This window comes from Papio anubis, chromosome 7 (assembly GCF_008728515.1).
Source record: "Papio anubis isolate 15944 chromosome 7, Panubis1.0, whole genome shotgun sequence".
NCBI lineage: Eukaryota > Metazoa > Chordata > Mammalia > Primates > Cercopithecidae > Papio > Papio anubis.
This window is the reverse complement of record NC_044982.1, coordinates 41,061,666-41,085,450: the sequence shown is the minus strand read 5'-3', so window position 1 is coordinate 41,085,450 and position 23,785 is coordinate 41,061,666. Positions and strand designations below refer to the sequence as shown.

Below are 23,785 nucleotides of genomic sequence, written 5' to 3'. Positions count from 1 at the left end.
AGCAGCAAGATTTATTGCAAAGAGAGAAAGAACAAAGCTTCTACAGGGCAGAAGGGGACCTCAGCGGGTTGCCACTGGCTGACTGGAGCATCCTGCTTTTATTCCCTTATCTGACCCCACCCACATCCTGCTGATTGGTCTGTTTTACAGAGAGCTGATTGGTCCGTTTTGACAGAGTGCTGATTGGTGTGTTTACAATCCTTGAGCTAGACACAGAGTACTAGAGGGAAAAGTTCTCCAAGTCCCCACTAGGTTAGCTAGATACAGAGTTAGCTAGTTACAGGGTACCAGTTGGTGTGTTTACAAACCTTGAGCTAGACACAGCGTACTGATTGGTGTATTTACAAACCCTGAGCTAGACACAGAGTGCTGGTTGGTGTGTGGTGTGTTTATGATCCCTTAGCTAGACATAAAAGTTCTCCAAGTCCCCACCAGATTAGCTAGATACAGAGTGCTGATTGGTGCACATACAATCCTCCCGCTAGATACAAAAGTTCTCCAAGTCCCCATCTGGCTCAGGAGCCCAGCTGGCTTCACCTAGTGGATCCTGCAGTGGGGCTGCAAGCGGAGTTGCCCGCCAGTCCTGAGCCGTGCCTGCATTCCTCAGTCCTTGGGCTGTCGATGGGACTGAGCGCCATGGAGCAGGGGACAGTGCCTGTCGGGGAGGCTCTGGCCACAGATGGGGAGCTTAGACATGGTGGGCTGCAGGTCCCAAGCCCTGCCCCATGGGGAGGCAACTAGGGCCCGGGGAGAATTTGAGTGCAGCACCGGCGGGCCGGCACTGCTGGGGGACCTGGCGCAACCTCCACAGCTGGTGGCCCAGGTGCTAAGCCCCCCACTGCCCTGGGCTGGCGCCGCCAGCTGGCCGCTCCATGTGCCGGCCGGCTGAACCCATACCCGTGCCGGTGCCGGCTGTAACTTGCACTGGCCGGCGAGCGCCACACACAACCCCGGTTCCCTCCCGCGCCTCTCCCTCCACACCTCCCCGCAAGCAGAGGGAGGAGGCTCTGGCCTCAGCCAGCCTGGAGAGGGGCTCCCACTGTGCGGTGGCGGGCTGAAGGGTTCCTCAAGCGCCGCCAGAGTGGACACCAAGGCTGAGGAGGCTCTGAGAATGAGGGCTGCTAGCACATTGTCACGTCTCATTGTGATTGGCTATGTAAGGAAAAGTTAAAGGGATTTAAAAATATATATAATAGGCCGCGTGCGGTGGCTCAAGCCTGTAATCCCAGCACTTTGGGCGGCTGAGACAGGCGGATCACGAGGTCAGGAGATCGAGACCATCCTGGCTAACATGGTGAAACCCCGTCTCTACTAAAAAAAAAAAATACAAAAAAAAACTAACCGGGCGAGGTGGCGGGCGCCTGTAGTCCCAGCTACTTGGGAGGCTGAGGCAGGAGAATGGCGTAAACCCGGGAAGCGGAGCTTGCAGTGAGCTGAGATCGGGCCACTGCGCTCCAGCCTGGGCGACAGAGCGAGACTCCGTCTCAAAAAAAAAAAAAAAAAAAAATATATATATATATATATATATAAAAAATAATGCTAACTGAAGCTTGAGTCAAGGGCTGAATTTCATATATTTTTATTTTGTTCCAGGTTGCTGCTTTTGCTCAGAGGATATCAATGACCCTAATGGTCTTTTTATTCAAGATAAAGTGACTTATTGCCTTTGTTGATTAACTGGACAAATTCAGGTTAGTGTATTTTGTGGACAGCACTTCCTTTTTCTAATTATGTGTTAATATTTTTGAGAAATAGATAATTTTGTGGTTAAAGCTACATGTTACGTACCAGTAAAGTAGAAAGGCCAAGTCAGTCTAAGCTCTGTTAAATTGTGTATTAGTTAAGAAACATTTTCTTACTGCCTACTGTGTACAATATTCACTGCATACATTGAAAAATATTTTACTTCCTTTTAAATAGTTTTGTAGTTTAAATTATGGGGCTGGATAAAAAGTTGTGGTTGAACGCGATACATTAACTTTTGGCATCGTTGTGTGGCATTTTTTGGTGCTAAAAATAAGCAACTCATCTTAAACATTTCTGACATTTTTAGTAGCTGACTTTTAAAGGTATTCTTGTCCAGATTTCAGTCCTACATTAACATTTTTATTTATTTTTAGCGTTCATTCTATTAATTTTGACAAATATATGCCACCACAATTAAAGCATTTTCCAAACCTTCCAAATTTGCTCATGTTGCTCATTTGTAGTTAACCTCTCCTTATACCTCAATCCCTAGCAATCGCTGATCGCTTTCTATCCCTATAGTTTGCGTTTTCCAATATGTCATTTAATTGGAATCATTTAATATGTAGTTTTTAAATCCTGGCTTCTTTCACTTAGAATAATATATTTGAGATTTATTCATGTTGCTGTGTGCATCAGTAGTTGTGTATCAGTAGTTTTTTTTTTTTTTTTTTTTTATTGCTGAGTAGTGTTCCACTTTATGGATACCATAATTAGTTTATTCATTTACCTGTTTATGGATATTTAGGCTGTTTGTAGTTTCTGATGATCATAAAACTGCAGTCATACATTTAAAAAATAAAAATGTGATTCTATGTTCTTTAAAAAATTTGGCCGGGCGTAGTGGCTCAAACCTGTAATCCCAGCACTTTGGGAGGCTGAGGTGGGCAGATCATGAGGTCAAGAGATCGAGACCATCCTGGCCGACATGGTGAAACCTTGTCTCTACTAAAAATACAAAAATTAGTTGGGTATGGTGTTGCATGCCTGTAGTCCCAGCTACTTGGTAGGCTGAGGCAGGAGAATCGCTTGAACTCAGGAGTCAGAGGTTGTGGTGAGGTGAGAGTGCGCCATTGCACTCCAGCCTGGTGACAGAGTGAGACTCTGTCTTAAAAAAAAAATTTTTTTTTTTTGCATTGATATATATTAGATGTATGTATTTATTTTCAGGGTACATGTGATAATTTAATACCTTTATGTAATCAAATCAGAGTAATTGGAATATCCATTAACTTAAATATTCATTTTTTCTTTATATTAAGAACATTTTAATTATTCTCTTTCCTAGCTATTTTGAAAGGTACAGTCAACAAAGGTTAACTATAATCACACTATTGATCTATTGAGCACCAGGTCTTATTTCTTCTAAGTGTATGGTGTATGTTTGTACCCATTAATCAACCTTTCTTCATCCCCCGACCCCATATACTTTTTACTAATAGAAGTTACTTTTTGTTGTTGCTAATGTTAAAGAGCGGTAATGATTTAACTATTGTCTTTTAGGCTGTGGTTGCATTTCTTTTTAAAAATGTTATTAAAACGTAAGGAGAACACAACGGACATCGTGGCTATGGGAAGAAACTTGCAATTTATGGTCATTTTGAGTACAGAAAGAGAAATGATGTAAAATTATTAGAAAGGGGATCTATTGGAACTTGTGGTGTTTCCTGATTTTGGAGATAATAGGTAGCCTTCTTGAATATATGGTAGATCAGAAATATACAGATAGATTAATATCGTTAAACCTCATATAGGTAGCTTCAAAAGTCATCTATAAATGTCAAGTACATTAGAATTCTTCTATATTAAAAACATACTTAAACAGGGTAAAGGTTGGGCATGCAAAAGTCAATTTAAACTTTCTTGAATGAATATGTAGGATGAAAGGATAGAAACTGTCTTTCTGCCTTGGGGAAATTAATGACCTCAAAAAGTAGCTTGAAACCCTATTTGAATATTTATAAGGAAACTGTAGTTCATTATTTGTTATAGAAATAAAAAGGTCTTGAGAAAGTATTATGCTCTGACTGAGAAAATGTTGGATGGTTTAGACTCTAGCTTCTAAGCCTGGACACTAAAAGACTTACTGCAACTTTAAACTGTTTTCTTGTTTCTGAACATGTTTAGTTGAATTATGTAACTTTCATAGTATCTCTATAGATAAGTGGCCTGCCGTATTGTGTTCTCCGAAAACATTTTTTTAAAACTTTTTTTTCCTTTCATTTCTTTTTCTTTTTTTTTTTTTTGAGACAGAGTCTCGCTCTGTCGCCCAGGCTGGAGTGCAGTGGCCGGATCTCAGCTCACTGCAAGCTCCGCCTCCCGGGTTCACACCATTCTCCTGCCTCAGCCTCCCGAGTAGCTGGGATTACAAATGTGTGCCACCATGTCCAGCTAAGTTTTGTATTTTTAGAAGAGATGGGGTTTTGCTATGTTGGCTAGGCTGGTCTTGAACTTCTTGGCTCAAGCAGTCTGCCCGCCTCAGCATCCTGAAGTGCTAGGATTATAGATGTGAGGCGCCGTGGTCAGAGAGCATTTCTTAAATAGAAAAAACATTTTAGGCAGAGTCAGAGCATTTTAGAGATACTTCTGAAAGATAATAGTTATCTATTCAGTGGGCAAATGCAACACAGAGTCGAAGATAATGCTGTGCTCAGAAGTCATGATTTCTTCAGGATTTTAGGGTATTTAGATTTTAAACCACAATTCTAAGGTCAATATTTATGTAAAGTATTTATGAAAATAAAAGCGATATTTAAATTTAAATTTAATATGCTTTAATTCACATAAAATATTTTGAGGTTGTTAGAAAATAAAGTTTAGATTTTTCTAGCTATATATTCAATATAAGCATATTTTTTTAATATTTGAAAATTGAGATCCTATCTTGCACTGTTTAAATAGTAGCCCATTTAACTTAAAATTAACTGCAAAAGAAATAAACAAAAACTGAGTTTTTGTAAAGAATATTAAATTGAGTAATTTAACTTTATCCCATCCATTAGGTTAAGCAGTGATCCCAGGATAAAGAGAGAGAGACAGAATGATGAGTAAAATGAACGCTACACTGCAATGTCTCCAGATAGCTGTATGAGTAAAAGCTTACTATCTTACCTCTCTGGGTCTTTATTTTCTTATTTTAAAAAAAGGCATTAAGGTCCACATTAAAGTCAGGTATTATTGGTGAAGTTTAAAACTACTAGTCTCTTTTATTTCATGAACACTGCCAGGCATTGGAAATTAGTGATAAAACTTGATTCACTGTGAGAAACAGCCAAAAAATAATTAAACAAAAATAGCATTTTATTTTAAAGTTAAAAAATAATAAAATAAAAATAAAAACTTGTTTGAGAGACTTTTCTAGAAATGGAACATTTTAAAATGAAAATAGGATCCAAATATCTAAGTATTTACTTTTGATATTTGATATATAGGCTTGTTATAAGATTGTGACTCTGCTGAAGTGGTTTTAGTTTATACAGATTTTTGAGAGAAGAAAGTGTACCTTTTTGCTCTATATATTTTCTTTGGAAACATCTTCTCATTGTATTGTACCAATTTCATCTTGATTCTCTTAAGAATCTTTTTAGTCTTTTAGGACAAAGGAAATAGGTATTGAGAGACATTTCTCTTCAATCTTATGGGTCTCTTCTGTTTCTGCACATTTGCTGAGCAGAGTACTGATAGCTTTTGTTGGGGGCTATCTTTTTCAAAGAAATCTATTTAGCAAACAGCCTAGGAAGATAGAAATAGTGCTTCCATTAGGACAGATGGCACATTTCTTTGCTGTCCGGGATAATTAAGATAATCTCTCTGGGAAAAGGTTGGGCATTTTTGCTTGTAGCTCCTTTTAAAGATTGGAGTTTCGTAAGCTTAGGTTTTCTTGTCCTGCAGTGCAACCCACAGTATGTGCACTTGGTTTTCCTTTCATTGGCCTTTAGGAATTAGAGCTTGAGGAACCAGTACAAAATATGGTACTCTGTCTATGTTGTTGTTGTGAGTAGTAAACTGTTCTTTGTTTCTGACCTAGGAGTGTTATAACTTCTGCCAGGATTATCTGATGCTAGTTTATGAGATATCACTAACACAACCTATTGATAAAACAAAGCCGAGTTTATTGCTTATTGTGGTAAGGGAGAACACCACCTTAAGAGATCTTTGGTAGTGTCTTAGGTCAAAATTTGAGAATTTGAAGTTCGGTTTAAGTTGGATCTTTCAGTGGTGGTGATGAGGCTTGATTAGGATTGGGTAGGTGTCATGATAAAACAGTTTAGGTTTGGTTGAAACAGTAAGATAAAGATTTTGAAAACTGCCGGAGAGTTGATGGGTCTTTCCAGAAGGTCTGTAGTGAACAATCACATTATATTTCTGCAAGAGTCTCCTAGAATAGCAGTTATGCTAATTAAGACAGTGGACTGGTAAAGTCATGTTAATGTACCTAGAAAGTTGTGTGTGTGAGTGTATTAGTTTTCTAGGGCTGCTATAACAAAGCACCGTAAACTGGGTGGCTTAATATAACAGAAATTTATTCTTTCACAGTTTTGGAGGTTAGCAGTCTGAAATCAAGGTGTTGGCAGGGCCACACTCTCTCTGAAGGCTCTAGGTAAGAATCCTTTTCTTCTTCTTTTAGGTTATGGTGGATGCCAGAAATCCTTAGTGTTTCTTGACTTGTGGTAGCATAACTCCAATATCTACCTCAGTATTCACATGACATCTTCCCTCTGTGGGTGTTTGTGTTCAAATTTCCTTCTTATAAGAATTCCAGTCACGTATTAGGGTCCGTCCTAATCCAAAATGACATTATACCAACTTGATTATATCTGCAAAGACCCTATTTCCAGCAGTTATAAATTTTGGGAGGACACTTATTCAACTCAGTATGGGGGACATGTAGTTTCAGTCTTCAGTGTCCAAACTGTAGGTACATGGTGTTTGCTCTCAGTGTCCATGAAACTATGGTAGACTGATGTTAGCTTGCATGTAGGGTAAAATCTTAGGTTCTTCAGAGTTCTTGACAACCGCATGGTATAGTAGAAAGAAAATCAGTTTGGACATCCTTACCTTAGTTCTGCTCTGCATCCTTACCTTAGTTCTGCATCCTTACCTTAGTTCTGCTCTGTTATTAACTAGCTTAAGAAAGTTACTGTCTTCTTCAGCTATTAGGTTGTTACTGATACACCAGGAGTTCAGTCTAGGTCCTGCTGCTTGCTGCATAGAAAGCCAATCACTGAGACAACGAGTATTGCCAAGGAAGAAGGCTTTAATCAGGTGCAGCAGCTGAGAAGATGGGAGCTCAGTCTCAATTTCATCTCCCTGACTGACTAAAACCAAGGTTTATATAGCAGAGAAGAAATATAACAATGTGTAAGAAAACAGGAACTTGGGAGGGGCAAGGAAGCAATATTGGTGAATGAGGGGTCTGGCATCTGGTGAGGTGATTTGGTTTCAGTTCTTTGATACTTTTTCTGCCAAAAGAACTGTCTGTGAGACTACTGGGTTCGTTTCAGTTTCCTTATAGATAAAATTTGAGGCCTGAGGAAGAGAAGAAGAGTAAACCAAATGATCTTTAGGACATATCTAGTTCTCAGATTCTAAAGTTTTATAATTGTTGAGTGCCTGCTATATACCATATTAATATTAGTCTTGCTGGAGTCACAAAATAAAAAGGGAATAGAAAATGCGTTAAGTGCTAATCAGATAGACTCTAACTTGTGAATGTAGCATGCATAAATTAATTTGTTTTGTTTATTTGGGTGAAGCTAATTCATGAAGATATTAGGTAAACATGCTGTTTGCCCTGATCTCTCTGACTTACCATTTTGGTTTTCAACTTGAATAGTGTATTTGGAAGAGGAGCATTCTGCAGGTCACTTAAAGTTAGAAAAATGCTGCACCCTCAGGCTGAGTTCACAAAATGAAATAACCTTTCCTGAAGTGAATATGAGAATGTGGTCCTGCCTTCGTTGCCCACGTTTGTCTCTCATGTCATTCTTGTGGTTGAGAGATTTTAGAAAAATTCTTACTAGAGAATGGTAATAGTACTGTGAGGTGGCGCATGGTGTTAGAATTCTAGGTGTAAGTTATTCATATGCTATTGAGTTTCCTTTATGTTTTAAATAGGTCACTGTAGTATGGTATTTGAATTCTTTCTTTGAATCATGTTGAAAGTATGTAATAATTACTTCATAGAGATATTGTGGGCACTAAAAAATTCTTTGGTACCACCAAAACCCCCTGTGGTCGTGTATGTGCTTGTTCTTTGAAGTTACAAATGAACAATGACTAGATATTGATGATAAGTATAAGTACAGGTTGAACCAGTATTTTTAGATCTGGACAAAAGTTACTGAAGTAGGAGAAAAGAGGGATTTTTATTCATTCCATATGGAAGAAATTCAAAACCATATACTAGGGGGTGATGGGATTCTCTCACCACTTCCTGTATGTAGCCCTTCCATCACGCACAAATTGTACTGAATGTTTTCATAGTGGATATTTGGGCAATTCAGAGACTCTCACTAGATCTTGTAACAATGGTAATGTATTTGATTAATTTTAGAAGATACATTAGAATATAGAATTAGCAGTAACACTCCAGCAATACCTGAAATAAAATGTATTAAAATAGACAGAATATAGAAATTAAATAGACACTATAATTACAATAATAAAAAGATATACCTCTATCATATTTCTATTTACATTTATATTCTAGTCAATTAAAAGAGTAGGAGAATTTTTTATCTTTCTGTCTTTATTTATTTTTTTGAGACAGAGCCTCACTCCATCGCCCAGGTTGGCGTACATTGACGCAGTCATGGCTCACTGCAGCCTTGACCTCCTTGGCTCAGGTGATTCTCCCACCTCAGCCTCCTGAGTTGCTGTGATTGCAGGTGCACATGCACACACCACCATGCCTGGCTAATTTATTATATTTTTTGTGGAGATGGAGTTTTGCCATGTTGCCCAGGCTGATCTTGAACTCCTGTGCTCAAGCAATTTCCCCACCTCAGTCTCCCAAAGTGCTGGGAGCCACCGTGCCTGGCTAATATATTTTCTTAACGTTAAAGAAAAGAATGTTAAGGAGTTACTCAGAAAGAGTAACTTGACCTTTTGGTGTGGGCTATTTTGATGATTCTTGGGAAGATTTTCTTTTTTTCTTCATTCCTGGGGCCATGGTGGCTGATCATCCAAGCTTGGATTAAACTCTGTTCCTTGTGCTTTTCCTTCTCATTTTAGGCTTTGGAGTTGGTATACTTATATTACCAAGAAAATAATGTTCCTCCAACTTACAAGAAATATTTTTTAGTTTCAGAGAATTGTGAGTTGGTAAAGATTGAAAAAGATGGTATGGATGTGTTTGAATTATTCACTTTTATGATGTGTAGTCTTCACTTTTCATGTTGTGTTTTGTTGGACTCAAAGATGCTTGAGAAATTAAAGAGATTCTCCCTGGCTCCCCCAGCCACCCCTGCAGCCCTGTTGGGGAAAAAAGGAAACAAAGGAGGAAAACCATGTTGAACACATTTTTTCTTAAGCACCTATAATGAATTGGAGTTTTTAAAAAATAGATTTTATTTCTTAGGGCAGTTTTAGGTTTACAGAGAAATGGAACAGAAAGTACAGAGAGTTCCCAAATATCCCCCCCCTTTGTCTTACAATCTGTAATAATTGCTTATTATTTCCAGGAGTTTGTTGGTCAGTACTTCGGGTTTTTTTTTTTTTTTTTTTTTAAACGTAGATGATCATGTCATCTGCAAACAGAGAGTTTTATTTCTTCCTTCCCAATTTGTGTACCTTTTATGTCCTTTTCTTGTCTCGTTGCATTAACTAAGATGCCCAATATGATGTTGAATAGGAGTGGTAAGAAGGGAAGTCCTTGCTTTGTTCCTGATCCTAGGGAGAAAGCATCTGGTTTCTCACCATTGGGTATGGTGTTTGCTGTAAGTTTTTTGTAAATTTTATTTATCAAGTGGAGGAAATCCTCCTCTATTTCTAGTTTGCTGAGAACTTGTGATTATTAATTGATGTAGAATTTTATCAAATACTTTTAGTGCATCTATTGATATGATCTGATTGTAAGATTTTTTTTCTGTTTCCTGGATTACATTAATTGATTTTTAGATGTTGAACCTACCTTGTATACTTGGAATATACTCTACTTGGTTGTGGTGTATAATGTGATTTGCTAAGATTTTTGAGAACATTTGCCTCTGTGTTCATGAAAGATACTGTTCTGTGATTTTCCTTTCTTGTAAGGCTGTTGCCTGGACTTATTATCAGGGTAATGTTGGCCTCTGAGAATGAGTTAGGAAGTGCTCACTCTGCTTCTACAGATTGTAGAATATTGGTATCATTTGTTCCTTAAATAGTTGATAGAATTCGTGAGTGAATTATCTGAGTGTGTTGCTTTCTGTTTTGGAAGATTATTAATTATTTATTCAGTTTTTATAAATTGATTTAGGTTTATTCAGATTATTTGTTTCTTCTTGTGTGAAATTTGGTAGATTGTGTCTTTTAAGGGATTAGTCCATTTCACCTAAGTTATCAATTTTAAGGGCATCGAACCAGCTTCGAGTCTTGTTGATTTTCTTTGTTTCCCTGTTTTCCATTTTGCTCTGATTTTTACTTTCTTCTGCTTCCTTTGGATTTAATTTGTTCATTTTCTAGTTTCCTAAATTAAAAGCTTAGATGATTAATTTTACCTTTCTTCTTTTTTAACATATACATTCAATGCTAAAAATTAATCTCTTCATCCTGCTTTGCTGCATTCTGTATTTATTTATTTATTTATTTACTTATTTGTGAAATGGGGTCTCATTATGTTACCTAGGCTGGTCTGGAACTCCTAGCCTCAAGTGATCCTCCTGTTTTAGCCTCCCAAAGTGCTGGGATTACATGCATGAGCCACTGCGCCCGGCCATAAATTTTGGTGTTATTTTCATGTACACTTAGTTTAAAATATTTTATAAGTTCTCAAGACTATTTTTTTGACCTATGAGTTAGGTGTAAGTGAGCTGTTTAAACATCTCTAAAAATTTTCCAGCCATGTTTTTGTTTAACTAGTTTAATTCCATTGTGGTTTGTCTAGTTGTATGGTGTCTATTCTTTAAAATTTGTTAAGGTATATTTTGTAGTCTGTCTTTGTGAAATGTTCCCTGTGGATTTGAGAAGAATGTGTATACTGCTGTTGCAAGATGAAGTGTTCTATAAATGTTGGTTAGATCCAGTTGATTGATGGTGTCCTCAGTTCTACCACACCTTCCTGATTTTCTGCTTCTGTCAATTACTGATAGAGGGTTGCTGAAGCTCCAACTATAATATTGAATTCATGTGTTTCTCCTTGTAGTTCTATCAGTTTTTATTATACCTTATGTATTTTGACACTCTGTTGTTAGTTACATACATATGAAGATAATTATGTCTTCTTGGTGAATAATAACAGATTGATCATCTGTTGTTATGTAATGCACCTCTATCACTGATAATTTTTCTTGGCCTGAAGCTTGCTCTTTCTGAAATTTATATAGCCATTCCAGGTTTCTTTTGATTAGGTTTAGTGTAGCCTATCTTTCTGCATCCCTTTACTTTTAATCTGTTTTCATCTTTGTATTTAGAGTGGGATTTTTGTAGACATCATATAGTAGGGTCTTGTCATTTGATTTACTCTTGACAGCACGTGTCTCTTAACTGGTGTATTTAGAACACAGATGTTTAAAGTAATTATTCATATAGTTGGATTAATATCTACTGTATTTATAACTGTTTTCTACTCATTGTCCTTGTTCTCTTTTTGTCTTTCACTTTGTCTCTGCCTTCTTCATTGTAATTGACCATTTTATATAATTCCATTTTGTCTCCTGTTTTAAAATATATATTATACTTATTTAAAATTATTTTTTAGGCTGGGCATGGTGGTTCATGCCTGTAATCCCAGCACTTTGGGGAGGCCAAGGTGGGTGGATCACTGAGGTCAGGAGTTTGAGACTAGCCTGGCCAACATGGTGAAACCCTGTCTCTACTAAAAATAAAAAAATTAGCCAGGTGTGGTGGCAGGCGCCTGTAATCCCAGCTACTCAGGAGGCTGAGGCAGGAGAATTGCTTGAACCCAGGAGGTGGAGGTTGCAATGAGCCAAGATCATACTACTGTACCCAAATCTGTCTCAAAAAAAAAAAAAAAATAAAATGAAATTATTTTAGTGGTTGCCCCAGAGTTTGCAATAATTGCACAGTTAAACTAATCCAAGTTCACTTTTGAAATAACACTATACCACTTCATGGGTAGTGCAAATACCTTGTAACAGTGTCAGTTCCTTTTTCCCATTCCTTATAACGTTACTTTTATTTGTTTCGCTTTTCTATAATTTACGGTCACAAAATATACTGTTGCTATGATTATTTTGAACAAGTTGTTATCTGTTAGATGAATTAAGGATCAGAAAAACAAAAGATTTAATTTTACCTTTATTTTTTTCTCTACACTCTTCCTTTCTTTTTGTAATCCATATTTCTGATCTATATAATTTTCCTTCTTTGTGAATAACTTCTGTTAACATTTTTTGCAAGTCATGTTTCTTGGATTTCATTTCTCCCAGTTTTTATTTGAGAAAGTCTTTATTTCTTCGTCACTTTCGAAGGATAATTTTGCTGGGATTCTACGGGAATTCTAGTTTGGTGTTTTTAAAAACAGTCCAGAGGTTTATTCTTATTTTATTTTATTATTTCATTTTATTTTTTTGAGACAGAGTCTCACTCTGTCACCCATGCTGGAGTGCTGTGATACTGTCTTGGCTCACTGCAACCACCGACTCCCGGTTTCAAGTGATTGTCCTGCCTCAGCCTCCTAAGTAGCTGGGACTACTGGTGTGCGCCACTATGCCTGGCTAATTTTTTGTATTTCTTTTTTTTTTTTTTTTTTTTTTTTGAGACAGAGTCTTACACTGTCGCCCAGTCTGAGTGCAGTGGTGTGATCTTGGCTGATTGCAACCTCCGCCTCCTGGGTTGAAGCGATTCTCCTGCCTCAGCCTCTTGAGTAGCTGGAATTATAGGCGCCCACCACCACGCTTGGCTAATTTTTTGTATTTTTAGTAGAGATGGGGTTTGACTATGTTGGCCAGGCTGGTCTCGAACTCCTGACCTCATGTTCGCCCACCTTGGCTTCCCAAAGTGCTGGGATTACAGGTGTGAGCCACTATGCCCAGCTAGTCCAGAGGTCTTTTATTTTTTTTTTTACACCTGTTATGCTGTGAATTCATAGGGAATAGGTTCCAGCAGCTTAGGCTCCTTCCCATTGGTTCTCACAAAGTGTGCTTCTCTGGATGGAGCAGGCTGGTGCTTCAGTTGAACCCAGGTACCTTTCTCTTTGGCTTCTTTGTTTTTCCAATCATTTTCCTTTATGCGTTTCAGGAAGCTGTCTTGGCTCTTAGAGTGCTTAATGTGCTCAATATGCACATTAATTCTCTTGGCAAGAATCTTGCCCTTGTTTGTTTGCAAGTTTTTTATCATACCAACAGCATGCTGGGTAACGTATTTGTTTGCAACTTGTTTACAATGCCAACAACATGCTGAGCAGCACTACAGACTCTTCCAGTTTTGCCATGATAACACTTGTGGAACATTCCTTTTTGAATAGTACCCATTCCCTTGATGTCTACAATATCACCTTTCTTACAGATTCACATACATGTAGCCAAAGGAACAACTCCATGTTTAGTAAAAGGCCTAGAGAACATATATTGGGTGTCTCTTCTCTTTCCCTTTGTGTTCGTCGTTTTGGCGAATTAGTGAAAAATGATGGTTCCCGCCGAAAGGTTGGATTTTTTTTTTTTTTTAACGCTAAATATTTCACTTCACTCTTTTTGCTTGCGTGGCTTCTGAAGAGAAAGTTTGATCTAATTCTTATCTTTATTTCTCTGTGGATAAGATGTTTTGTGTGTGTGTTGTTTTTTTCCTTTACCTCTTGCTTCTTTCGAGATACCTTATTGGTCTTGAAGTTAATAAGTAAAAAATTAAAGTTTGCTTTTGATTTACTTTCCTCTGTCTGATTTTCTGCAGCTTCACTATCATTTGTCTGTGGAAATATTTTGGTATTTATCTTGCTTGGTATTCTTTGAACTTCCTGGTTTGGTGTCTCTTACTAAAGACATTCTTTCCTGTTACAGTGTTATTGATTTGTACACTCTCCTTCCTCACCTCCCCCCTTCACTGTTTTTTCCTACTCTTTCCTCTTCCTTTCTTTCCACAGGATCTCACTCTGTCACCCTGGCTGGAGTGCAGTAGTGGCATCATCATAACTCACTGCATTCTTGAACTCCTAGGCTCAAGTGATTCTCCCTCCTCAGCTTCTCAAGTAGCTAGGACTACAGGTGTGTGCCACCATGCCTGGCAATTAAAAAAAAAAAATCATAGAGACAGGGTCTCCAGTGTTGCCCAGGCCAGTCATAGAAAAAAGAACTTAGCTGGGCATGGTGGCATGCACCTATAGTCCTACCTGCTTGGGAAGCTGTGGCAGGAAGATTGCTTGTGCCTAAGAGTTCAAGGCTACAGGGAGCTGTGGATCACCACTGTACTCCAGACTGGGTAACAGTGAGACCCTGTCTCAAAACATATTTTTAAAAAAAATTCCTGGTGATAATTTGATAATTCCTGGTAAAAATTCCTGCCACATCCGAGTCTGTTTTCGAGGCTTGCCTTGTTTCTTCAGATTGTATTTTTTGCCTTTACAGTGCCTCATAATTTTTTTTCATAGCCAGACAGAATGTATCAGGTAAAAGGAACTGAGGTAAATAGGCCTTTAGGGTGAGGTTTTATGTTTGTCTGTTTAGAAGTCAGGCTGTATTTAGTGTTTGCTCTGGCTGTGGTATCAGAGGCAAATGTTACAGGATCTTTAAGGTGTTGCTTTTCTGGCTAGAAACCTCTGTGGCCGGTGGCGCCTTTGCCTGAGTTCTTGTCCTGTGTCCAGGAAGAATGAGGTATGCAGACAAGTGGAGGGTGAGCAAGACAAAGAGAAGCTTTACTGAGTGTTAGAACAGCTCAGATGAGAGCTGCAGAGGGCAGCCCCTCTCTGTAGGCAGGTCCTCTCATCCAGTGTTCAGCTGTCAGCAGAGAGAAGGCCCTGGAGTGAGTGGCTCCTCTCTGCAAGCAGGTCCCCATTGACTTCCCAGCTCTCAGCAGAGAGGAGAGGTCCTCTGCCCTGCCCTGGCTGATGCCGGGGCTTTTATGGACTTCAGTGGGGAGGAAGTGTGTGCCAGTTGGTACATCAGTGGCTATGGGTGGGCTGGAAAAGGCACTACAAGCCACCACTGCAGTCTGCGGGTTTGGCAGCCGGGTCCCCAACCTTCAGGCCCTCCCTGGCCTGAAGGTGGGGTCTTACTGGGGACCTGCCCCCTTCCACCCAGGAGCCTGTCTGCCTCCTGCCACCTTCCATGGTTCCCAGGCTGCTTGTGCCAAGGGGCACCTGCCCACCAGCATGGAGCAGCTCTCCACCTCAGCTTCCCCACAGGGGGCCTAGGCGGCAGGGTCTGAGCATGCGCATATCCTGTTGGGCTGTGATGGTGTCCAGGCTTGGCTCCAACCCTGCTCTGAGAACCTGCCAGATTGGAGCCGGTACGGGAAGTGGCAGCGGGAGCAGGCATTTCCGAGCCTGTGAAGGCAAGGGGGGGCCTTCCCGAGCCCACAAGAGCACAAGGAGGCCTGGGTCCACAACCCTGACTTGGGTAGCTGCAGCTGTATGGGGTTGGGAGACAGGGCTCCTGCCTGTTTCCAGTCCCCAAGAGCACATGGAGGCCTGGGTCTACCACCCAGGCTTGGGTGGCTTGGGCTGCTGCCTGCTCCTGGCTCCCACTGGCACTGTGGAGCATGCAGCCCTGGCTCCACCCCCTTTCATCCTGGGGCAGGGGCTCCAGATCCTTACTGGGCCTGGGCTGGGATCTGGGGCAGAGGTGACATCACCGGGAGCTACCCCAGTTGCCTTGGCACTCGAGTGGCCCAGGCAGAGCAGATCACTGTCCGGCCTGGTTGTTGGGAGTGGCAGGCTCAGCAGTTGCCTGACGTGGGGTGGACCCTAGGGATGTGGCCCCAGGCAGCCCTGCACAGAGCCTCCTCCTGGGGCCCAGGAACCTGGCACCCTCAGCAGGTGGGTGCAGTGGCTGTGTCACTGGCCGGTCCCTGAAGTGGGCACCGCTCCTACTTCCCGCCTCAGGCCCCTGAGGCTCAGATTCAGCTCTGCATTGGGCCCCTGTCTGCTTGACTGTGCTGCACTGAGGGCGGCGGGCTGTTGAGAGAGGGGGTCTGTCTGCCTCTCCCTGTGCCTTCCCTGTACCAGAAAGCCACTGCCGTCACTATCAGAGGCTAAAATTTCTTCTAGTGTCGTTGCTTTTATCTGCCCTGTAGTCTTTGGGTTTTTGTGAAGAATCCTTAAAAGGGGTCTGAGGCTTGCAGGTTTTTAAGTTGTAATCCTGTGTTGTACAAGAGCTGTATTGATGTAGTGGTAAGGGTAGAGGTATAAGGGGGAAAGTTCTGCAGGCCTGTAATTAGATCTCAGGACTGTAGAACTTTCCCCCTCACCTCTGCCCTCTACCAACTGTGAGCCTGAGTTTGGGTATCTTTCTCTTTTTCCCTGTCAAAGGATATATGGGGCTAGAGTTGGGTATTGCCCTTCCCTCAGGTTGGTTAAGCACTGTAAAACCCTAGTAGGTTAGGCAATCTAAAAGCCCAGTTGGTTAGGTTCTGGTAAAATAGTTTCCTTTACTGGAATGCCTTTTGATAGAAACAAAGTCCCTGGCATATTTCAAAAATGTTTTTCTTCTTACCCTGCTGCCGGCAGGAGGGGATTTTTTCAGATCTTTGCCACGAGAACCTGGTAGGGCTTCTGCAGGTAAAACTCAGGAAAGTATGGGGACCCCTCTAAGACTGGTCTGCTTGCAGTTTTTAACTCTCAAGCTAGTCTACAATTACTGTTTCAAGTGTTCCTACTGATGCTGGCTTCAGTTGAGAGCTTGTATTCCTGGGCTTCTGCTTCCCGCACACTGTGATTCTCTGTATCTGCCTGCCTGTCTCTCCAGGTTTTAGAGCAGCAGTTTGCCCTCTGGACCTCAATTCTCTGATGGCTCTAAGAAGAGTTGTTGATTATCAGTTTTTTTCCCCCCAGCTTTTTTTCTTGTTGTGAGGTTGGGAGTGATGAATTAAAAGCTTTTTACAACCATACTTAAGGTTATTTTTTTGACAATTTTTGATGCTTTTGTAATTAGTCAAAAGACTTATTACAGTGTCCTTTATCTGATTTGGCAGTATTGTTCATTAAGAATTTTATTTCTTCCTGACATCAGGTCTGCACATTTTGGGGATAATGTATTCTAATTTGCAAGAAAGATTTAAAAACTCCTCCAGAGGGAAGTTGATCATAGGACTGATTATTATTATTGATGAGTTGACTGCCTTGTTTTATGTTGCTATATAGGAATACCTGAGGCTGGTAATTTATAAAGAGTTTGATTTACCACACAGTTCTGCAGGCTGTACAAGAAGTATGGCACCGGGATCTGCTTCTAGTGGGCGCCTTAGGCTACTTACTCTGATAGCAGAAGGCAAAGAGGAGCCAGCTTGTGCACCTAATGAGAAAGGAGAAAAGGGTGGGAGGAGGGACCCTGACTCTTTTAAACAACCAGCTTCTGGGGGAACAAATAGAGGAGACCTCAAGCATGCCTGAGGAAGAGCATTAATTTATTCATGAGGGTTCTGACCCCTCCCCCCACCCCAACAACAACTCCCATTAGGTCCCACCTTCAACATTGAGATCAAATTTCAACAGGAGGGACAATCATCTAGTGATAGCATAGACTCAGGCTATTTACTCTTCTGTTTTTAAGTATAGATTGAGGGCAACAGCAACCTTTGTTTTCTATGTTGAGGGCCAAAGGTTTATTTTTATACTTATACGGTAAAAAAATATACTTTATTTTTATAGCCTTTTTGAGTGTAGGGTCATGTCAGGTTTTACTAATTGCACTTCTGATAAGTATACTGATGATGCTGAGGATGGTTATTAAAACCCTGTGCCGATACTTTGGATTTATGGAACCAATTAATTTGATGACTCATTTACATTGAATGTCTTAATTAGTAGATTTCCCACTAATTATTTTTATGAGCAGAGAATAAGGTAATGTTAATTCTTACTTTTTTGTGATATGTTAAAAAACTTAGTTCATATAATGAATTTAGTGCTCAAATATCTTAGTAGAAATTGAAGTAGAAAGAGACAGATTGTTATAAATTAAATGTAAGATATAATTTTATTTTCTTTAGAAAGCTTTACATTGAAAATATCACATTATAGATAATTTAGACAACTTATTTATAACTTTTATTTATTATTATTGAATGTAAAAGAATTACACGCAGTCCCATGATCTTAACATAACTGTGGTTACCATGTTGGTATATGTGCCTTTTAGTCCTTTTTCATACAGAATTTTTTTTTTACAAAGTTGTAATAATAATTTCTTTTCAAATTTGTGCCTTTTTTCAGTTAACAGTGTAAATGTTTCCCATTTCTCGTTGAGTTGAGGTACTGTTAGGTTGGTCAGACTGATAGTTCATTGTACGTATTGCTGTAATATCTTTGTGCATTTAGGTTTTCCATGTTTGTACCTTATCTTTGGGTTTTCAGAAATCTGTGCCTCTCTCTGTTTCTCTTTTTGTGTGTCTTTTCTATCTCTCGCCTTCATTTGGAGAGCATTTTGTGTTCTCTTTCACAGGACTAATTTTTATTGGATCTTGAAAAATGGGATTATAAATTTTTTTGTTACTTATATAATTAGGAAACAATGCTTTTGGACTTACATTGCCAAGTTTTATTCCCAGAAATTGTAGTTTTGTGACTAGGTGATAAAAATGATCTCCTGTTTATGTGCCAAAGTTGGTATTCTAGACATTCATACTTAGGATGTAAATTGTAGTCCAATAATTTAATACTTTATGTTTAATTCTTGTAATATTTTACTCACAAATTGAAATTTTCCTTACCAATTTAATGTTTGTAGGCTTAATTTGGCATCTTTCTTAGGATTACTTATTAGATTTCTCTGCATTCTTGTGACTTCTCCCTAAACTAATGTTTAGAACTGAATTGGGTTCAGCAATTTAAGTGGAAAATCAGTATGAGTAGAGACTTCTAGAAACTTCTTGTGTCACTGAGATGCTGAATTTGATGATTCTGACCCTACTTGCTCATCTGTAAAAGCTATTAGAGGATTGTTTTAAGAGTTTATATTCTATACAGGTATATATACACCATGTAATACCACTTAGCCATAAAAAAGAACGAAATAACATTTTTGCAGCAATTTGGATGGAGCTGTAGGCCATTATTCTAAGTGAAGTAACTCAGAAATACAAAACCAAATACTGTATGTTCTCAAAAGTGGAAGCTAAACCTTGGATATGCAAAGGCATACAGAATAGTAAAATAGACTTTGGAGACTGAGACACGGGGAAGTTAGGAAGAGGATGAGGGATAAAAAAAGATATATTGGGTACAATGTATGCAACTTTGGTGATGGATGTAGTAAACGCTCAGACTTCACCACTATACATTTTATTCATGTAACCCAAAACCACTTGTACTCCAAAAGCTATTGAAATTTAAAAGATATTTAAAAAAAAAAAGAGGCCAGGTAGGGTGACTCATGCCTGTAATCCCAGCACTTTGGAAGGCTGAGGCAGGCAGATCACTTGAGGTCAGGAGTTCGAGACCAGCCTGACCAACATGGTGAAACCCTGTCTCTACTTAAAAAAAAAAAAAAAAGCCAGGTATGCTGGCTCATGCCTGTAATCCCAGCTACTCAGGGGTCTGAGGCGGGCGAATTGCTTGAACCTGGGAGGCAGAGGTTGCACTGAGCCGAGATTGTGCCACTGCACTCTAGCCTGGGCAACAGAGTAAAACTCTGTCTCAGAAAAAAAAAGAAAAAAATTTAAAAAAGAATTTCTATTGTACCTAATCTTCTAGCCTTATTATTTCTTGGAGATTTTATAAATGCATGTAGCTTTTTTACTCTTGTCATCTTCAAGTTATTTGCCAAGATTGAAAAATAACCATCTTTCTCCTAATACCTTGGTGAACCTGACAGACACAGTTCATTTTATTGTAAAAGTAGTAAAATTTCTCAACTGATACTTGTTCTTCATTTTTGTGGATTTTTCAGGGAAGATAGGATTTATTTTTTATTTTTATTTTTTAGTAGAGATGAAATTTTGCTGTATTGCCAGGCTGGTCTGGAACTTCTGAGCTCAAGCAATCCTCCTGCCTCAGCCTTCCAAAGTGTTGGGATTATAGGTGTGAGCCACCACACCTGGCTGGAAGACAGGATTTTTTTAAAAGAGTAAATACCACTTAAGAATATCCACTAGTATGAGATCTAAAGTTAAGCATATAAGGATGCTCACATATTTCTTTGTATCTTGTTCCCAGTCTTTCCCCCGAATCTTGTCTTACCTTTTTCTCAACAAGTGTAGTTAACAACTACTATGAATTTGGAATACAAAATGATAACGACCCTACCTTTAGGAAACTGATAATTTAGAAGGTGAACTAGAAATATAAGTTAATAATTACAGTACAGGAACTCCCCTAATTTCCTCTATAATAACATGTCTCCCAAAATCTGATTGAAAATAAAAATTCCACTTGTCATAGGCGTAGGAGGTATTTGGGTGTTTGTATGGAGAGTCATTTCACAGAGCTAAAATTTATTATTATAAAATATTCAATTCTAATTCCTGGGAGTGTTATCTCCTTTGGAATTAGAAATCTTTGTTGCTGCATAACATTAAAGTGTCAGGATGATGCCTATAATCCCAGCACTTTGGAAGGTAGAGGCAGAGCATTGCTTGAGGCCAGGAGTTCGAGACCAGCCTGGGCAACATAGTGAGACCCTGTCTCTACCAAAAAATAAAAAAAAAATTAGCCAGGCACGGTGGTGTGTGCATGTAGTCCTAGGTACTTAGGAGGCTGAGGCAGAGGATCGCTTGAGCTCAGGTGTTTGAGGCTGCTGTGAACTATGGTAGAGCTACTGCACTCCAGCCTCTACAACAGAGGGAGACCTTGTCTTGGGGGGCGGAAAAAGTGTAAGGATGGGATTTTTAGGCATCTTTGGGACTGAGCAAATCAGTCCTGGGCCCAACCTCCTTGTAGGGGGTGAGGTGGCAACCTGTGGAATTTGAGGCCTACTACTGGGATTGTAGGTATAGGAAGTTAAGGGGGAAAGGGTCTTTCTCACCCTGCCATGGTAGTAAAAGCTTGGTGCTTAATGGGTGCCTTTCACTTATTTGATCACCTAGGATTTCTGCTTAGAACCCAGCAATACTTGTAGGCCTGCACTGTCCCAAGAGAGAAATCAGAGACTTTTGGTGATAAGTCAAGGGTAAGAGACGAGATAAGAGAACACCTACACTATAGGATATTAGAACTATAACTCCAATTACTCCTTCACACTCATCCTTCTCCCCCCCCCAGCTTCCAAGTATATGTGACTAAGGCTTTGTCCAGAGCAGGACTGGAGTATGGGGTCGGAAGAATTATTCTTTTTTCATCATAGGTCAGGATAGTGTCATGTCCTCCTAAACTTCAGGGAAGCGTAGCTTCATACCTCTTCTCCCAATTTCCTAGCATTGTGAAATGACAAGGCTTCATGCAGTAACTCAAAATCATTGTTAATAAGGTGATATCTAAAAGATTGAATTTGGTATTCAGAAGTTAGTGTGAGGATGTTAGTCTGTCAATGTGTGAAATGTTTTGAGCTGTGTGAAACTCAATTTTGCTTAGTGTGGTAAGTACAGCTGAAGTATGTGTAAAACTCAGTAGTAGCACACAGAAAGGAGTAATGAATTGTGTCTGGAGGGTCAGGAGACATCTCACAAAGGAGAGGATCCTTGAATTCTTTGTTCAAGTGGTAGATTTGAAGAAGTAGATTTTTTGTTTTTGAGACAGGGTTTTGCTGTAGGTCTCCCAGGCTGGAGTGCAGTGGTGCTGTCATAGCTCACTGCAGTCTCTAAACTTCTGGGCTCAAGCGTAGAAACAGATCTCATAGTGGAAGTCTCTGCCCAATAATACTGAGATCTTGGAACCTTACTCATTTCAGAAATGGCTCTGGTCTGAATACATTATATGGGACTAAGCTCTTCTAAATGTCTTTATCCCTTAATTCTTTATGCATAAACTTCAGCAACTTCTAAGCTACCACTAGTAAATTTTCACTGTAAATTATATACTGGATGATTGAATTTTTAGAATTAGATTTATTCCAAGTATAAGTCAACCTAAATATAAAGTTTTTCTCTACTTAAATATAAGCTTTTTTGGCATTCTTGAAGATTCTGAGTATTTCTGTGGACAGTTATGGCCATCAGGGTGTTTGTTTGAATTCTGGAATTGCCCTAGTGAGCACATAAACTGTGGAGTAAAGCAGGTGTGTGGTCTGACTGTCACTTAAGATCTGTGCAACCTTGAATAGTAACTTTGATGCTAATTTTCCACATCTGTAAAATATGGATAAAAAATGCAGAGTCTTTACCACAGTGCCTGGCATGAAGTAGTGGCTCAATAAATGTTAATTATTACTATTGTTAACTAAATAAGAGTTCCCTAGGTCTCTGGTTTCAAACATATGAGATGTTGGAGATTATGAATACCTTGGGGCCACCTTGAGCTAAGACTAGATGCTCAGGAGCACCGTTTTGATTAGTCATTTATTCATTGAGCATATATTTTTGCATTGTTTTAACTTTGCAAAATACCTAAATCAGTCAATTTTATTTCTATACATGTATTTCTATATAGAGGAGATTTTCTATAGGATGTCCTATTCTGGGTGTGTCTTTCTGACCTGCAGCTAATCAAGTGACTACAGGTTTGCTAATTTTTTTTGAAAAACCCTAATATTGTAAAACAGTAGTACAGAGGAAATAAGCTGTTGGTCAACTTCTAAATTCTGGCACAGGTTAGATTTGCCTAAGAGCAAATCATATAGCAAGAGTTGATGAGATAACTTTTCTTATAGCTTCTAGCCTGGGTAAGTTTGTCTCACTTGGTATCAAGTCAGAGGAATCTGAACTATAGAACCAAATTGTAGGGAAAGATGACTAAGGGTTCGTGATGTCTTTTATTTTTCCCCCCCCAAAGGAGTTCTAGCTGTAAAAAGCATCATGGTTTAAAAGTTATCAGGCATCAGTGAAGGCAGCAGAAAAGTCAGAAACTAATATAGCCAAGTCTAGATTATATCTGTTATAATCTTTTTAGTGAGAAGATTCCAGGTTCTAGAACCAGGTCTGTAAAATGTTGAGAGCCCTCTAAGTAAACTCCATTATTGTCGTGTAATTGATTTTTCTTTTCTTTCTTCTTGGACATACTCTTCTTTAAAGAGAGTATTCCCCCCTCTACCCCAGATAGTATCTATCTTTGGGGTTTTGAGAACAATAGTATTCTTGTGCTTTAGGTTCTGAGTTGCTGACTTGAGGGAATTTGATACACAGAAGTCCCCAAGGCCCCCCCAGTGGATACCTGAAACCATGGATAGTACTGAACCCTATATATACAGGTCAGGCATCCCAAATCTGAAATCCAAAATGTTCCAAAATCTGAAACCGACGTGACACTCAAAAGAAATGCTCACTGGAGCATTTTAGATTTGTGGATTTGAGATGCTCGACTGTTAAGTATAAAACAAATATCCCCAGTAGGAAAAACTCCCTATGCCCATTAGTTTTTACTTGATATTCTGAATTCTTAAGTGTGCTTTTTTTTTTTCCTAATTTCCTAATTTTTTTTTTTCCTAATTTTTTTCCTTTCCTAATTTTTTTTTTCCCTAATTTTTTCCTAATAATTTTTTTTAATCCTCTAATAGGGGATAGCTCCTATTTTTATGAGAGAAATTAATGGGAAATTTTGAGATGGTAACTAGAAATTGTCTTTGCAGTGTTAAATTTATAGTTGGGAGGCTACTAGGCTGGGTGGCTTTAGCTGTTTAAGTTCCTGTCTAAGCAAACC

The 23,785-nt window shown here is 39.3% G+C and overlaps 1 protein-coding gene and 1 pseudogene across 8 annotated transcripts in view; one reads left to right on the top strand and one right to left on the bottom strand.

Moving 5' to 3' along the window:
- Window positions 1-23,785, top strand: part of FUT8 (fucosyltransferase 8) — a 344,473-nt gene that overhangs the window by 59,708 nt on the left and 260,980 nt on the right. For 6 of the 8 annotated variants that reach the window (XM_017961257.2, XM_021941313.2, XM_031668043.1 and 3 more), the window contains one exon: window positions 1,594-1,691. The exons of the other annotated variants lie outside the window; for them this stretch is intronic. The gene's annotated coding sequence lies outside the window, so the exon portion shown is untranslated. The remainder of the gene's footprint in view (window positions 1-1,593; window positions 1,692-23,785) is intronic. 8 annotated transcript variants of the gene reach the window in all.
- LOC110743650 lies at window positions 12,964-13,523 on the bottom strand (annotated as a pseudogene).